Genomic DNA, 14238 nt, shown 5'->3' with positions numbered 1-14238 from the left:
GAAGGAACAAGGGGTGGCTGTGGGCATGCACTTGCTGCCGCTGCCAGTGTTTATCTGCATGGCAGCAGGGCATTTGGGCGTTGCCAGGAAGGCGTTTTTATGTAGATTCCTCCTCTTTCAGCACTGCATTGTGGTGCAAGCAAAAGAAGCAAATCCTGTCTGGCTTCCTCTCCGGCCTTTATTCACCTCCCGTGTAGCTGTGAGTGTGTGAGCCTGCAGGGCCCCATGGAATTGCCTAGAAGTAGGCTGAATCGCTGCAAGGGCTGAACAGCAGTATCGGGCAGGCTCGGGCAACGCGCGGCCCGTTCGGGTTATCGCTTCTCGGCCTTTTGGCTAAGATCAAGTGTAGTATCTGTTCTTATCAGTTTAATATCTGATACGTCCCCTATCTGGGGACCATATATTAAATGGATTTTTAGAACAGGGAGATGGAAATAGAGCTTGCTCTGTCCACTCCACGCATTGACCTGGTATTGCAGTATTTCCAGGACCGGTGCACCCTTTCCTTATGTGTTGACTAAAAGCAGATTCCAAAAGTGTTTTTTGTCTTTGCTATTGTTTCTGTCTTTCTGAAGGGATCTCCCCTTTTAATCCCATTATTTCAACACCTGTTGGACAATGCATGAGTGATAATGAGCTCATTGATTAAATGCAATTAATGAATAGATTGCCACCTCTTGTTGTGTGTCGTCTGTGTTTCTGTGTTTCCGGCATTTCACATTGGAACACCTCATTCACCTTCCTTGTCTTCTCTCCGCCCTCCCTTTTAGGTAAGTTAAAGAGCTGCACCTGAGCCAGCCACTGATTGATTGATTGATTGATTGATTGATTGATTGATTGATTGATTGATTGATTGATTGATGCAGCACAACAGTCAAATAGTGGAGTGGAGTAGGGGAACAGCAAACAGCCAATAAAGCAGCCCGCCCGCTCGCCTGCCCGCCACAATGGACCTACCTGTGTACACTAGATGGATGTGATGGAATGTACTGTCGTCCCTACATTTCAAGAAGAAGTAAGAATTGCAGTTGCAACAAAGCCTTGCTTGCCTACAAAGAGAGCAGCAATTTGGAATTGTTACTATGTTACCTAGAAGAATAACAAACTGTGCAAGGATGGAGGTTGTAGGAGCAAGGAGAAGTTGTCTGTAAAGTTGGTGGATGCCTATTTTCCATTTTGCAGTCCCTTGTCTCCCTCTTGTGGCCTCCTGGAGGCAACTAGCTGTGCAAAAAAAAGACAGCCTGGCGGCCGGCTGTTGCAGTGTTGCCCTCTCAGGCAACACTGAGTGACTGACTGAGCCTCACCGTCTTATATAAAGTTCAGACGGAACTTTGCACGTGTCATAGTGGAGCCCTCAGGATTCCAGAGCCAGCTTTCTGACATCATAATGGGGCCTCAGAGATAAAAGCCTGGGCCCAGGCAGTGTTGGTCAGTGCTGCTCAGCAGGCAGCACTGGACTGGACTGGATTACAGCTGATACAAGGTGTGAAGGAACAAGGGGTGGCTGTGGGCATGCACTTGCTGCCGCTGCCAGTGTTTATCTGCATGGCAGCAGGGCATTTGGGCGTTGCCAGGAAGGCGTTTTTATGTAGATTCCTCCTCTTTCAGCACTGCATTGTGGTGCAAGCAAAAGAAGCAAATCCTGTCTGGCTTCCTCTCCGGCCTTTATTCACCTCCCGTGTAGCTGTGAGTGTGTGAGCCTGCAGGGCCCCATGGAATTGCCTAGAAGTAGGCTGAATCGCTGCAAGGGCTGAACAGCAGTATCGGGCAGGCTCGGGCAACGCGCGGCCCGTTCGGGTTATCGCTTCTCGGCCTTTTGGCTAAGATCAAGTGTAGTATCTGTTCTTATCAGTTTAATATCTGATACGTCCCCTATCTGGGGACCATATATTAAATGGATTTTTAGAACAGGGAGATGGAAATAGAGCTTGCTCTGTCCACTCCACGCATTGACCTGGTATTGCAGTATTTCCAGGACCGGTGCACCCTTTCCTTATGTGTTGACTAAAAGCAGATTCCAAAAGTGTTTTTTGTCTTTGCTATTGTTTCTGTCTTTCTGAAGGGATCTCCCCTTTTAATCCCATTATTTCAACACCTGTTGGACAATGCATGAGTGATAATGAGCTCATTGATTAAATGCAATTAATGAATAGATTGCCACCTCTTGTTGTGTGTCGTCTGTGTTTCTGTGTTTCCGGCATTTCACATTGGAACACCTCATTCACCTTCCTTGTCTTCTCTCCGCCCTCCCTTTTAGGTAAGTTAAAGAGCTGCACCTGAGCCAGCCACTGATTGATTGATTGATTGATTGATTGATTGATTGATTGATTGATTGATTGATTGATTGATGCAGCACAACAGTCAAATAGTGGAGTGGAGTAGGGGAACAGCAAACAGCCAATAAAGCAGCCCGCCCGCTCGCCTGCCCGCCACAATGGACCTACCTGTGTACACTAGATGTATGTGATGGAATGTACTGTCGTCCCTACATTTCAAGAAGAAGTAAGAATTGCAGTTGCAACAAAGCCTTGCTTGCCTACAAAGAGAGCAGCAATTTGGATTTGTTACTATGTTACCTAGAAGAATAACAAACTGTGCAAGGATGGAGGTTGTAGGAGCAAGGAGAAGTTGTCTGTAAAGTTGGTGGATGCCTATTTTCCATTTTGCAGTCCCTTGTCTCCCTCTTGTGGCCTCCTGGAGGCAACTAGCTGTGCAAAAAAAAGACAGCCTGGCGGCCGGCTGTTGCAGTGTTGCCCTCTCAGGCAACACTGAGTGACTGACTGAGCCTCACCGTCTTATATAAAGTTCAGACGGAACTTTGCACGTGTCATAGTGGAGCCCTCAGGATTCCAGAGCCAGCTTTCTGACATCATAATGGGGCCTCAGAGATAAAAGCCTGGGCCCAGGCAGTGTTGGTCAGTGCTGCTCAGCAGGCAGCACTGGACTGGACTGGATTACAGCTGATACAAGGTGTGAAGGAACAAGGGGTGGCTGTGGGCATGCACTTGCTGCCGCTGCCAGTGTTTATCTGCATGGCAGCAGGGCATTTGGGCGTTGCCAGGAAGGCGTTTTTATGTAGATTCCTCCTCTTTCAGCACTGCATTGTGGTGCAAGCAAAAGAAGCAAATCCTGTCTGGCTTCCTCTCCGGCCTTTATTCACCTCCCGTGTAGCTGTGAGTGTGTGAGCCTGCAGGGCCCCATGGAATTGCCTAGAAGTAGGCTGAATCGCTGCAAGGGCTGAACAGCAGTATCGGGCAGGCTCGGGCAACGCGCGGCCCGTTCGGGTTATCGCTTCTCGGCCTTTTGGCTAAGATCAAGTGTAGTATCTGTTCTTATCAGTTTAATATCTGATACGTCCCCTATCTGGGGACCATATATTAAATGGATTTTTAGAACAGGGAGATGGAAATAGAGCTTGCTCTGTCCACTCCACGCATTGACCTGGTATTGCAGTATTTCCAGGACCGGTGCACCCTTTACTTATGTGTTGACTAAAAGCAGATTCCAAAAGTGTTTTTTGTCTTTGCTATTGTTTCTGTCTTTCTGAAGGGATCTCCCCTTTTAATCCCATTATTTCAACACCTGTTGGACAATGCATGAGTGATAATGAGCTCATTGATTAAATGCAATTAATGAATAGATTGCCACCTCTTGTTGTGTGTCGTCTGTGTTTCTGTGTTTCCGGCATTTCACATTGGAACACCTCATTCACCTTCCTTGTCTTCTCTCCGCCCTCCCTTTTAGGTAAGTTAAAGAGCTGCACCTGAGCCAGCCACTGATTGATTGATTGATTGATTGATTGATTGATTGATTGATTGATGCAGCACAACAGTCAAATAGTGGAGTGGAGTAGGGGAACAGCAAACAGCCAATAAAGCAGCCCGCCCGCTCGCCTGCCCGCCACAATGGACCTACCTGTGTACACTAGATGGATGTGATGGAATGTACTGTCGTCCCTACATTTCAAGAAGAAGTAAGAATTGCAGTTGCAACAAAGCCTTGCTTGCCTACAAAGAGAGCAGCAATTTGGATTTGTTACTATGTTACCTAGAAGAATAACAAACTGTGCAAGGATGGAGGTTGTAGGAGCAAGGAGAAGTTGTCTGTAAAGTTGGTGGATGCCTATTTTCCATTTTGCAGTCCCTTGTCTCCCTCTTGTGGCCTCCTGGAGGCAACTAGCTGTGCAAAAAAAAGACAGCCTGGCGGCCGGCTGTTGCAGTGTTGCCCTCTCAGGCAACACTGAGTGACTGACTGAGCCTCACCGTCTTATATAAAGTTCAGACGGAACTTTGCACGTGTCATAGTGGAGCCCTCAGGATTCCAGAGCCAGCTTTCTGACATCATAATGGGGCCTCAGAGATAAAAGCCTGGGCCCAGGCAGTGTTGGTCAGTGCTGCTCAGCAGGCAGCACTGGACTGGACTGGATTACAGCTGATACAAGGTGTGAAGGAACAAGGGGTGGCTGTGGGCATGCACTTGCTGCCGCTGCCAGTGTTTATCTGCATGGCAGCAGGGCATTTGGGCGTTGCCAGGAAGGCGTTTTTATGTAGATTCCTCCTCTTTCAGCACTGCATTGTGGTGCAAGCAAAAGAAGCAAATCCTGTCTGGCTTCCTCTCCGGCCTTTATTCACCTCCCGTGTAGCTGTGAGTGTGTGAGCCTGCAGGGCCCCATGGAATTGCCTAGAAGTAGGCTGAATCGCTGCAAGGGCTGAACAGCAGTATCGGGCAGGCTCGGGCAACGCGCGGCCCGTTCGGGTTATCGCTTCTCGGCCTTTTGGCTAAGATCAAGTGTAGTATCTGTTCTTATCAGTTTAATATCTGATACGTCCCCTATCTGGGGACCATATATTAAATGGATTTTTAGAACAGGGAGATGGAAATAGAGCTTGCTCTGTCCACTCCACGCATTGACCTGGTATTGCAGTATTTCCAGGACCGGTGCACCCTTTCCTTATGTGTTGACTAAAAGCAGATTCCAAAAGTGTTTTTTGTCTTTGCTATTGTTTCTGTCTTTCTGAAGGGATCTCCCCTTTTAATCCCATTATTTCAACACCTGTTGGACAATGCATGAGTGATAATGAGCTCATTGATTAAATGCAATTAATGAATAGATTGCCACCTCTTGTTGTGTGTCGTCTGTGTTTCTGTGTTTCCGGCATTTCACATTGGAACACCTCATTCACCTTCCTTGTCTTCTCTCCGCCCTCCCTTTTAGGTAAGTTAAAGAGCTGCACCTGAGCCAGCCACTGATTGATTGATTGATTGATTGATTGATTGATTGATTGATGCAGCACAACAGTCAAATAGTGGAGTGGAGTAGGGGAACAGCAAACAGCCAATAAAGCAGCCCGCCCGCTCGCCTGCCCGCCACAATGGACCTACCTGTGTACACTAGATGGATGTGATGGAATGTACTGTCGTCCCTACATTTCAAGAAGAAGTAAGAATTGCAGTTGCAACAAAGCCTTGCTTGCCTACAAAGAGAGCAGCAATTTGGATTTGTTACTATGTTACCTAGAAGAATAACAAACTGTGCAAGGATGGAGGTTGTAGGAGCAAGGAGAAGTTGTCTGTAAAGTTGGTGGATGCCTATTTTCCATTTTGCAGTCCCTTGTCTCCCTCTTGTGGCCTCCTGGAGGCAACTAGCTGTGCAAAAAAAAGACAGCCTGGCGGCCGGCTGTTGCAGTGTTGCCCTCTCAGGCAACACTGAGTGACTGACTGAGCCTCACCGTCTTATATAAAGTTCAGACGGAACTTTGCACGTGTCATAGTGGAGCCCTCAGGATTCCAGAGCCAGCTTTCTGACATCATAATGGGGCCTCAGAGATAAAAGCCTGGGCCCAGGCAGTGTTGGTCAGTGCTGCTCAGCAGGCAGCACTGGACTGGACTGGATTACAGCTGATACAAGGTGTGAAGGAACAAGGGGTGGCTGTGGGCATGCACTTGCTGCCGCTGCCAGTGTTTATCTGCATGGCAGCAGGGCATTTGGGCGTTGCCAGGAAGGCGTTTTTATGTAGATTCCTCCTCTTTCAGCACTGCATTGTGGTGCAAGCAAAAGAAGCAAATCCTGTCTGGCTTCCTCTCCGGCCTTTATTCACCTCCCGTGTAGCTGTGAGTGTGTGAGCCTGCAGGGCCCCATGGAATTGCCTAGAAGTAGGCTGAATCGCTGCAAGGGCTGAACAGCAGTATCGGGCAGGCTCGGGCAACGCGCGGCCCGTTCGGGTTATCGCTTCTCGGCCTTTTGGCTAAGATCAAGTGTAGTATCTGTTCTTATCAGTTTAATATCTGATACGTCCCCTATCTGGGGACCATATATTAAATGGATTTTTAGAACAGGGAGATGGAAATAGAGCTTGCTCTGTCCACTCCACGCATTGACCTGGTATTGCAGTATTTCCAGGACCGGTGCACCCTTTCCTTATGTGTTGACTAAAAGCAGATTCCAAAAGTGTTTTTTGTCTTTGCTATTGTTTCTGTCTTTCTGAAGGGATCTCCCCTTTTAATCCCATTATTTCAACACCTGTTGGACAATGCATGAGTGATAATGAGCTCATTGATTAAATGCAATTAATGAATAGATTGCCACCTCTTGTTGTGTGTCGTCTGTGTTTCTGTGTTTCCGGCATTTCACATTGGAACACCTCATTCACCTTCCTTGTCTTCTCTCCGCCCTCCCTTTTAGGTAAGTTAAAGAGCTGCACCTGAGCCAGCCACTGATTGATTGATTGATTGATTGATTGATTGATTGATTGATTGATTGATGCAGCACAACAGTCAAATAGTGGAGTGGAGTAGGGGAACAGCAAACAGCCAATAAAGCAGCCCGCCCGCTCGCCTGCCCGCCACAATGGACCTACCTGTGTACACTAGATGGATGTGATGGAATGTACTGTCGTCCCTACATTTCAAGAAGAAGTAAGAATTGCAGTTGCAACAAAGCCTTGCTTGCCTACAAAGAGAGCAGCAATTTGGATTTGTTACTATGTTACCTAGAAGAATAACAAACTGTGCAAGGATGGAGGTTGTAGGAGCAAGGAGAAGTTGTCTGTAAAGTTGGTGGATGCCTATTTTCCATTTTGCAGTCCCTTGTCTCCCTCTTGTGGCCTCCTGGAGGCAACTAGCTGTGCAAAAAAAAGACAGCCTGGCGGCCGGCTGTTGCAGTGTTGCCCTCTCAGGCAACACTGAGTGACTGACTGAGCCTCACCGTCTTATATAAAGTTCAGACGGAACTTTGCACGTGTCATAGTGGAGCCCTCAGGATTCCAGAGCCAGCTTTCTGACATCATAATGGGGCCTCAGAGATAAAAGCCTGGGCCCAGGCAGTGTTGGTCAGTGCTGCTCAGCAGGCAGCACTGGACTGGACTGGATTACAGCTGATACAAGGTGTGAAGGAACAAGGGGTGGCTGTGGGCATGCACTTGCTGCCGCTGCCAGTGTTTATCTGCATGGCAGCAGGGCATTTGGGCGTTGCCAGGAAGGCGTTTTTATGTAGATTCCTCCTCTTTCAGCACTGCATTGTGGTGCAAGCAAAAGAAGCAAATCCTGTCTGGCTTCCTCTCCGGCCTTTATTCACCTCCCGTGTAGCTGTGAGTGTGTGAGCCTGCAGGGCCCCATGGAATTGCCTAGAAGTAGGCTGAATCGCTGCAAGGGCTGAACAGCAGTATCGGGCAGGCTCGGGCAACGCGCGGCCCGTTCGGGTTATCGCTTCTCGGCCTTTTGGCTAAGATCAAGTGTAGTATCTGTTCTTATCAGTTTAATATCTGATACGTCCCCTATCTGGGGACCATATATTAAATGGATTTTTAGAACAGGGAGATGGAAATAGAGCTTGCTCTGTCCACTCCACGCATTGACCTGGTATTGCAGTATTTCCAGGACCGGTGCACCCTTTCCTTATGTGTTGACTAAAAGCAGATTCCAAAAGTGTTTTTTGTCTTTGCTATTGTTTCTGTCTTTCTGAAGGGATCTCCCCTTTTAATCCCATTATTTCAACACCTGTTGGACAATGCATGAGTGATAATGAGCTCATTGATTAAATGCAATTAATGAATAGATTGCCACCTCTTGTTGTGTGTCGTCTGTGTTTCTGTGTTTCCGGCATTTCACATTGGAACACCTCATTCACCTTCCTTGTCTTCTCTCCGCCCTCCCTTTTAGGTAAGTTAAAGAGCTGCACCTGAGCCAGCCACTGATTGATTGATTGATTGATTGATTGATTGATTGATTGATTGATTGATTGATTGATTGATGCAGCACAACAGTCAAATAGTGGAGTGGAGTAGGGGAACAGCAAACAGCCAATAAAGCAGCCTGCCCGCTCGCCTGCCCGCCACAATGGACCTACCTGTGTACACTAGATGGATGTGATGGAATGTACTGTCGTCCCTACATTTCAAGAAGAAGTAAGAATTGCAGTTGCAACAAAGCCTTGCTTGCCTACAAAGAGAGCAGCAATTTGGATTTGTTACTATGTTACCTAGAAGAATAACAAACTGTGCAAGGATGGAGGTTGTAGGAGCAAGGAGAAGTTGTCTGTAAAGTTGGTGGATGCCTATTTTCCATTTTGCAGTCCCTTGTCTCCCTCTTGTGGCCTCCTGGAGGCAACTAGCTGTGCAAAAAAAAGACAGCCTGGCGGCCGGCTGTTGCAGTGTTGCCCTCTCAGGCAACACTGAGTGACTGACTGAGCCTCACCGTCTTATATAAAGTTCAGACGGAACTTTGCACGTGTCATAGTGGAGCCCTCAGGATTCCAGAGCCAGCTTTCTGACATCATAATGGGGCCTCAGAGATAAAAGCCTGGGCCCAGGCAGTGTTGGTCAGTGCTGCTCAGCAGGCAGCACTGGACTGGACTGGATTACAGCTGATACAAGGTGTGAAGGAACAAGGGGTGGCTGTGGGCATGCACTTGCTGCCGCTGCCAGTGTTTATCTGCATGGCAGCAGGGCATTTGGGCGTTGCCAGGAAGGCGTTTTTATGTAGATTCCTCCTCTTTCAGCACTGCATTGTGGTGCAAGCAAAAGAAGCAAATCCTGTCTGGCTTCCTCTCCGGCCTTTATTCACCTCCCGTGTAGCTGTGAGTGTGTGAGCCTGCAGGGCCCCATGGAATTGCCTAGAAGTAGGCTGAATCGCTGCAAGGGCTGAACAGCAGTATCGGGCAGGCTCGGGCAACGCGCGGCCCGTTCGGGTTATCGCTTCTCGGCCTTTTGGCTAAGATCAAGTGTAGTATCTGTTCTTATCAGTTTAATATCTGATACGTCCCCTATCTGGGGACCATATATTAAATGGATTTTTAGAACAGGGAGATGGAAATAGAGCTTGCTCTGTCCACTCCACGCATTGACCTGGTATTGCAGTATTTCCAGGACCGGTGCACCCTTTCCTTATGTGTTGACTAAAAGCAGATTCCAAAAGTGTTTTTTGTCTTTGCTATTGTTTCTGTCTTTCTGAAGGGATCTCCCCTTTTAATCCCATTATTTCAACACCTGTTGGACAATGCATGAGTGATAATGAGCTCATTGATTAAATGCAATTAATGAATAGATTGCCACCTCTTGTTGTGTGTCGTCTGTGTTTCTGTGTTTCCGGCATTTCACATTGGAACACCTCATTCACCTTCCTTGTCTTCTCTCCGCCCTCCCTTTTAGGTAAGTTAAAGAGCTGCACCTGAGCCAGCCACTGATTGATTGATTGATTGATTGATTGATTGATTGATTGATTGATTGATTGATGCAGCACAACAGTCAAATAGTGGAGTGGAGTAGGGGAACAGCAAACAGCCAATAAAGCAGCCCGCCCGCTCGCCTGCCCGCCACAATGGACCTACCTGTGTACACTAGATGGATGTGATGGAATGTACTGTCGTCCCTACATTTCAAGAAGAAGTAAGAATTGCAGTTGCAACAAAGCCTTGCTTGCCTACAAAGAGAGCAGCAATTTGGATTTGTTACTATGTTACCTAGAAGAATAACAAACTGTGCAAGGATGGAGGTTGTAGGAGCAAGGAGAAGTTGTCTGTAAAGTTGGTGGATGCCTATTTTCCATTTTGCAGTCCCTTGTCTCCCTCTTGTGGCCTCCTGGAGGCAACTAGCTGTGCAAAAAAAAGACAGCCTGGCGGCCGGCTGTTGCAGTGTTGCCCTCTCAGGCAACACTGAGTGACTGACTGAGCCTCACCGTCTTATATAAAGTTCAGACAGACGGAACTTTGCACGTGTCATAGTGGAGCCCTCAGGATTCCAGAGCCAGCTTTCTGACATCATAATGGGGCCTCAGAGATAAAAGCCTGGGCCCAGGCAGTGTTGGTCAGTGCTGCTCAGCAGGCAGCACTGGACTGGACTGGATTACAGCTGATACAAGGTGTGAAGGAACAAGGGGTGGCTGTGGGCATGCACTTGCTGCCGCTGCCAGTGTTTATCTGCATGGCAGCAGGGCATTTGGGCGTTGCCAGGAAGGCGTTTTTATGTAGATTCCTCCTCTTTCAGCACTGCATTGTGGTGCAAGCAAAAGAAGCAAATCCTGTCTGGCTTCCTCTCCGGCCTTTATTCACCTCCCGTGTAGCTGTGAGTGTGTGAGCCTGCAGGGCCCCATGGAATTGCCTAGAAGTAGGCTGAATCGCTGCAAGGGCTGAACAGCAGTATCGGGCAGGCTCGGGCAACGCGCGGCCCGTTCGGGTTATCGCTTCTCGGCCTTTTGGCTAAGATCAAGTGTAGTATCTGTTCTTATCAGTTTAATATCTGATACGTCCCCTATCTGGGGACCATATATTAAATGGATTTTTAGAACAGGGAGATGGAAATAGAGCTTGCTCTGTCCACTCCACGCATTGACCTGGTATTGCAGTATTTCCAGGACCGGTGCACCCTTTCCTTATGTGTTGACTAAAAGCAGATTCCAAAAGTGTTTTTTGTCTTTGCTATTGTTTCTGTCTTTCTGAAGGGATCTCCCCTTTTAATCCCATTATTTCAACACCTGTTGGACAATGCATGAGTGATAATGAGCTCATTGATTAAATGCAATTAATGAATAGATTGCCACCTCTTGTTGTGTGTCGTCTGTGTTTCTGTGTTTCCGGCATTTCACATTGGAACACCTCATTCACCTTCCTTGTCTTCTCTCCGCCCTCCCTTTTAGGTAAGTTAAAGAGCTGCACCTGAGCCAGCCACTGATTGATTGATTGATTGATTGATTGATTGATTGATTGATTGATTGATTGATGCAGCACAACAGTCAAATAGTGGAGTGGAGTAGGGGAACAGCAAACAGCCAATAAAGCAGCCCGCCCGCTCGCCTGCCCGCCACAATGGACCTACCTGTGTACACTAGATGGATGTGATGGAATGTACTGTCGTCCCTACATTTCAAGAAGAAGTAAGAATTGCAGTTGCAACAAAGCCTTGCTTGCCTACAAAGAGAGCAGCAATTTGGATTTGTTACTATGTTACCTAGAAGAATAACAAACTGTGCAAGGATGGAGGTTGTAGGAGCAAGGAGAAGTTGTCTGTAAAGTTGGTGGATGCCTATTTTCCATTTTGCAGTCCCTTGTCTCCCTCTTGTGGCCTCCTGGAGGCAACTAGCTGTGCAAAAAAAAGACAGCCTGGCGGCCGGCTGTTGCAGTGTTGCCCTCTCAGGCAACACTGAGTGACTGACTGAGCCTCACCGTCTTATATAAAGTTCAGACGGAACTTTGCACGTGTCATAGTGGAGCCCTCAGGATTCCAGAGCCAGCTTTCTGACATCATAATGGGGCCTCAGAGATAAAAGCCTGGGCCCAGGCAGTGTTGGTCAGTGCTGCTCAGCAGGCAGCACTGGACTGGACTGGATTACAGCTGATACAAGGTGTGAAGGAACAAGGGGTGGCTGTGGGCATGCACTTGCTGCCGCTGCCAGTGTTTATCTGCATGGCAGCAGGGCATTTGGGCGTTGCCAGGAAGGCGTTTTTATGTAGATTCCTCCTCTTTCAGCACTGCATTGTGGTGCAAGCAAAAGAAGCAAATCCTGTCTGGCTTCCTCTCCGGCCTTTATTCACCTCCCGTGTAGCTGTGAGTGTGTGAGCCTGCAGGGCCCCATGGAATTGCCTAGAAGTAGGCTGAATCGCTGCAAGGGCTGAACAGCAGTATCGGGCAGGCTCGGGCAACGCGCGGCCCGTTCGGGTTATCGCTTCTCGGCCTTTTGGCTAAGATCAAGTGTAGTATCTGTTCTTATCAGTTTAATATCTGATACGTCCCCTATCTGGGGACCATATATTAAATGGATTTTTAGAACAGGGAGATGGAAATAGAGCTTGCTCTGTCCACTCCACGCATTGACCTGGTATTGCAGTATTTCCAGGACCGGTGCACCCTTTCCTTATGTGTTGACTAAAAGCAGATTCCAAAAGTGTTTTTTGTCTTTGCTATTGTTTCTGTCTTTCTGAAGGGATCTCCCCTTTTAATCCCATTATTTCAACACCTGTTGGACAATGCATGAGTGATAATGAGCTCATTGATTAAATGCAATTAATGAATAGATTGCCACCTCTTGTTGTGTGTCGTCTGTGTTTCTGTGTTTCCGGCATTTCACATTGGAACACCTCATTCACCTTCCTTGTCTTCTCTCCGCCCTCCCTTTTAGGTAAGTTAAAGAGCTGCACCTGAGCCAGCCACTGATTGATTGATTGATTGATTGATTGATTGATTGATTGATGCAGCACAACAGTCAAATAGTGGAGTGGAGTAGGGGAACAGCAAACAGCCAATAAAGCAGCCCGCCCGCTCGCCTGCCCGCCACAATGGACCTACCTGTGTACACTAGATGGATGTGATGGAATGTACTGTCGTCCCTACATTTCAAGAAGAAGTAAGAATTGCAGTTGCAACAAAGCCTTGCTTGCCTACAAAGAGAGCAGCAATTTGGATTTGTTACTATGTTACCTAGAAGAATAGCAAACTGTGCAAGGATGGAGGTTGTAGGAGCAAGGAGAAGTTGTCTGTAAAGTTGGTGGATGCCTATTTTCCATTTTGCAGTCCCTTGTCTCCCTCTTGTGGCCTCCTGGAGGCAACTAGCTGTGCAAAAAAAAGACAGCCTGGCGGCCGGCTGTTGCAGTGTTGCCCTCTCAGGCAACACTGAGTGACTGACTGAGCCTCACCGTCTTATATAAAGTTCAGACGGAACTTTGCACGTGTCATAGTGGAGCCCTCAGGATTCCAGAGCCAGCTTTCTGACATCATAATGGGGCCTCAGAGATAAAAGCCTGGGCCCAGGCAGTGTTGGTCAGTGCTGCTCAGCAGGCAGCACTGGACTGGACTGGATTACAGCTGATACAAGGTGTGAAGGAACAAGGGGTGGCTGTGGGCATGCACTTGCTGCCGCTGCCAGTGTTTATCTGCATGGCAGCAGGGCATTTGGGCGTTGCCAGGAAGGCGTTTTTATGTAGATTCCTCCTCTTTCAGCACTGCATTGTGGTGCAAGCAAAAGAAGCAAATCCTGTCTGGCTTCCTCTCCGGCCTTTATTCACCTCCCGTGTAGCTGTGAGTGTGTGAGCCTGCAGGGCCCCATGGAATTGCCTAGAAGTAGGCTGAATCGCTGCAAGGGCTGAACAGCAGTATCGGGCAGGCTCGGGCAACGCGCGGCCCGTTCGGGTTATCGCTTCTCGGCCTTTTGGCTAAGATCAAGTGTAGTATCTGTTCTTATCAGTTTAATATCTGATACGTCCCCTATCTGGGGACCATATATTAAATGGATTTTTAGAACAGGGAGATGGAAATAGAGCTTGCTCTGTCCACTCCACGCATTGACCTGGTATTGCAGTATTTCCAGGACCGGTGCACCCTTTCCTTATGTGTTGACTAAAAGCAGATTCCAAAAGTGTTTTTTGTCTTTGCTATTGTTTCTGTCTTTCTGAAGGGATCTCCCCTTTTAATCCCATTATTTCAACACCTGTTGGACAATGCATGAGTGATAATGAGCTCATTGATTAAATGCAATTAATGAATAGATTGCCACCTCTTGTTGTGTGTCGTCTGTGTTTCTGTGTTTCCGGCATTTCACATTGGAACACCTCATTCACCTTCCTTGTCTTCTCTCCGCCCTCCCTTTTAGGTAAGTTAAAGAGCTGCACCTGAGCCAGCCACTGATTGATTGATTGATTGATTGATTGATTGATTGATTGATTGATTGATGCAGCACAACAGTCAAATAGTGGAGTGGAGTAGGGGAACAGCAAACAGCCAATAAAGCAGCCTGCCCGCTCGCCTGCCCGCCACA

The 14238-nt window shown here is 47.8% G+C and overlaps 10 non-coding genes across 10 annotated transcripts; all 10 read left to right on the top strand.

Moving 5' to 3' along the window:
• Window positions 1-313: 313 nt before the first annotated feature.
• LOC142699222 (U2 spliceosomal RNA) lies at window positions 314-504 on the top strand. Its single transcript, XR_012866096.1, has one exon. It is a non-coding gene; the product is annotated as a U2 spliceosomal RNA (small nuclear RNA).
• A 1296-nt stretch (window positions 505-1800) lies between these two features.
• On the top strand, window positions 1801-1991 carry LOC142699220 (U2 spliceosomal RNA). The gene has a single exon (XR_012866095.1). It is a non-coding gene; the product is annotated as a U2 spliceosomal RNA (small nuclear RNA).
• A 1296-nt stretch (window positions 1992-3287) lies between these two features.
• On the top strand, window positions 3288-3478 carry LOC142699219 (U2 spliceosomal RNA). Its single transcript, XR_012866094.1, has one exon. It is a non-coding gene; the product is annotated as a U2 spliceosomal RNA (small nuclear RNA).
• A 1280-nt stretch (window positions 3479-4758) lies between these two features.
• On the top strand, window positions 4759-4949 carry LOC142699218 (U2 spliceosomal RNA). Its single transcript, XR_012866093.1, has one exon. It is a non-coding gene; the product is annotated as a U2 spliceosomal RNA (small nuclear RNA).
• A 1276-nt stretch (window positions 4950-6225) lies between these two features.
• On the top strand, window positions 6226-6416 carry LOC142699216 (U2 spliceosomal RNA). The gene has a single exon (XR_012866091.1). It is a non-coding gene; the product is annotated as a U2 spliceosomal RNA (small nuclear RNA).
• Window positions 6417-7700: 1284 nt separating this feature from the next.
• Window positions 7701-7891, top strand: LOC142699215 (U2 spliceosomal RNA). The gene has a single exon (XR_012866090.1). It is a non-coding gene; the product is annotated as a U2 spliceosomal RNA (small nuclear RNA).
• A 1296-nt stretch (window positions 7892-9187) lies between these two features.
• On the top strand, window positions 9188-9378 carry LOC142699214 (U2 spliceosomal RNA). The gene has a single exon (XR_012866089.1). It is a non-coding gene; the product is annotated as a U2 spliceosomal RNA (small nuclear RNA).
• Window positions 9379-10670: 1292 nt separating this feature from the next.
• On the top strand, window positions 10671-10861 carry LOC142699213 (U2 spliceosomal RNA). The gene has a single exon (XR_012866088.1). It is a non-coding gene; the product is annotated as a U2 spliceosomal RNA (small nuclear RNA).
• A 1288-nt stretch (window positions 10862-12149) lies between these two features.
• Window positions 12150-12340, top strand: LOC142699212 (U2 spliceosomal RNA). The gene has a single exon (XR_012866087.1). It is a non-coding gene; the product is annotated as a U2 spliceosomal RNA (small nuclear RNA).
• Window positions 12341-13616: 1276 nt separating this feature from the next.
• Window positions 13617-13807, top strand: LOC142699442 (U2 spliceosomal RNA). The gene has a single exon (XR_012866293.1). It is a non-coding gene; the product is annotated as a U2 spliceosomal RNA (small nuclear RNA).
• Window positions 13808-14238: the final 431 nt, after the last annotated feature.

Source organism: Rhinoderma darwinii, unplaced genomic scaffold (genome assembly GCF_050947455.1).
Source record: "Rhinoderma darwinii isolate aRhiDar2 unplaced genomic scaffold, aRhiDar2.hap1 Scaffold_1522, whole genome shotgun sequence".
Classification (NCBI taxonomy): domain Eukaryota; kingdom Metazoa; phylum Chordata; class Amphibia; order Anura; family Rhinodermatidae; genus Rhinoderma; species Rhinoderma darwinii.
This window is presented reverse-complemented; position numbering and strand designations above follow the sequence as displayed.